This window comes from Penaeus japonicus, unplaced genomic scaffold (assembly GCF_977035675.1).
Source record: "Penaeus japonicus unplaced genomic scaffold, GWHDUDI00000001_assembly GWHDUDI00000032, whole genome shotgun sequence".
NCBI classification, from domain to species: domain Eukaryota; kingdom Metazoa; phylum Arthropoda; class Malacostraca; order Decapoda; family Penaeidae; genus Penaeus; species Penaeus japonicus.
In genome coordinates, this window is record NW_028234434.1 from 2,136,208 (window position 1) to 2,138,707 (window position 2,500).

Consider the following 2,500-nt stretch of genomic DNA (forward strand, 5'->3'; position numbering starts at 1 on the left):
TCATTATCATTAGTATTATAACTACTACAACTACTATCATTATTATTACTATTCATCTGTTTATCATCATCATAATTATTGTTAATGTTTTTGCTTCATTACCATTATCATATTACTATTATGTTTATCATTATTTATGTTATAATTATTATCATTATCATTGTCATTACCCTTAATATTATCATTATAATTATCATCATTGTTATCATTATCATTATTGTTATTATCATTGTTACTATCATTATTATTATCATTATAATCATTATCATTAGTAGTAGTAGTAGTAGTAGTGTTACTGTTAATGTTATTATTGTCATTATCATAAATATCATTATCATTATCAACAAAATCATTATCCTCATTATTGTTATTGTCATTAACATTTTCATCACCATTAATTTTGTTATTATCATCGTTATTATTTCTATTATCATTATTATCATAATTAATATTATCATCATTATCATCAATACTATCATTATTACCATTATTGTTATTATTATCATTATCATTGTTATTATCATCATTATTATCATTTCAATCATAATCATTATCATCATCATTATCATTGCTGTCATTATTATTGTCATTATCATTATTGTCATTATCAATTTTATTATTATTATTACTACTTTTACTGTTATCATTGCTATCATTATCATTATCACTATTCTTATTCTTGTTATTATTATCATCATTAACATTATTGTTATAATTATATTTATTATCAATATATTGATATAATTATCACCGTTATTGTTATCACCATAATTATTATAGTTATTACTATCATTATTTTCATCATCAATACTATCATTATCATTATCATTGGTATCATTATTAAGATCATGGTATTTATTGTTGTTGTTATTATTATTAGCATAAAGTTTGCTGTTATTATTATTGTTATGATCATTATAGTTGTTATTTTCATTATCATTAATGCTATCATTATTATCATTATCATTATTTGTATTTTCATTGCTATCTACCGTTATCATATTTTTTATTATCATCATCATTATTATCATCATTAGTGTCATTGAAATTACTCTTGGTATCATTATCATTGTTATAATCATAATCATAATCAACATTATTCTTGTTGTTGTCATTATGATTCTCATGAATTATCAACATTATCATCTTTATTTTCTAAGGATTCTGCTGTTTTTGAAACAGTTGGCTTTTAAGAATCTGACTACTATCTGTTACATTTTATTATCCTTTTAATATCGCTACTTTTGTGCTCATTTGTTTGTTTGTTGTTTGTTAGAGTTGCGGCTGAAGCTGTTGTATGGGACAAAGTAATAATTATGAAATTCATCTATTCTGTGTATTGGCTAAAATAACTAACTCTCAACGGTCCGTAAGCAATTAACTCTACGGACATCCATATCCAGAATTCACTTACGAGTTTCTTGAGTGGAGATCCCTTATATTCTAAGAGTCAGAATTTGATAGAGACACCTAATTTACTCTCTACTCATCCCCGCGCAGCGCCTGCCCTTGAGTCTTCTAGTTTCACAGCTACAGAAGCCCTTTCAAGAGGCGTCACAGCCCTAGAAACCACAGCAAGACACGTCACTACTATAGAAGCTGTTGCATAAGCTATGACAAGAGACATCACTGTCCTAGAAGCCATAGGATGAGATATCCCTGAAGCCACGCTAACAGCACAACCAGAGCCAGTGACGCCCTTGTCTTATAAGCCCCGGAGGTTTGGGCGCGAGACGCCGCCGCGGCCAAGACGACGCACCTGAGAAGACGCTGCAGCAGGAGCCTAGGCCGGCGGAAGTCCTCCTGAGCCAACACCACGCTTCGCACTAAGACTGCTAATCACCTCGCGGGTCTCCCAGTAGCCAGAGGTTGGGGCGATAACACTTGTCACCACTTCACGAACCCTTTTTCTCTTTATCTCTCCTCCAGCAGAGGCGGAGGTGGTGATGGCCGACTTATCTCCTGTGGTTGGGATTGGTGTTTGGTGTGAGTGTCTGTGGGGGCTTCGGGCTGTCTCTTATCTCGGCATCCCGAGCTCGCTGCGCCGGGTTTTGTTATTAACATGATGGCACCGATGGTTCCAAACCCACTGCTCGTCATTTAGAAGTCTTTGCTTTTGACGATCTGTCTTAGCTTTTTACGAATGCCATTTGCCGTCTTTTCTCTTCCATTCTGTTCTTATCATATACATCATATCACGTGATCGAGTGTGAATGTGTAATTATCAGAACGTGTGTGGTGTTACATATATACATGTATGTAAATGTGTGACTATGTGTATGCGAAAGAGTGCCTGAAGGTGCGTATTTGCGTAAACAAATCCTTTTATCAATTCAGTCCAACAGATCTCGTTTTCCAAGCTCACACAGTTAGTAGACGAAGGCGTTAATCTTTTAAACTCAAGATTCTCCTCCTTATCTGACATTTCTTTATCAGTTTATCTTCAGTATCACATCAACGAAGCGTTAGAAAACAGCATTATAATGGCAAGAAGGATGAT

At 33.1% G+C, this 2,500-nt stretch overlaps 1 protein-coding gene across 2 annotated transcripts in view; it reads right to left on the reverse strand.

The window, feature by feature from the left end:
• The window catches only part of LOC122242302 (uncharacterized), a 19,537-nt gene extending 17,412 nt beyond the window's left edge, over positions 1-2,125 (reverse strand). Inside the window, exon 1 of one of the 2 annotated variants that reach the window (XM_042999579.2) lies at positions 1,760-2,125. The gene's annotated coding sequence lies outside the window, so the exon portion shown is untranslated. The remainder of the gene's footprint in view (positions 1-1,759) is intronic. The other variant, XM_042999575.2, reaches the window with a different exon arrangement.
• Between the last annotated feature and the right edge of the window lie 375 nt (positions 2,126-2,500).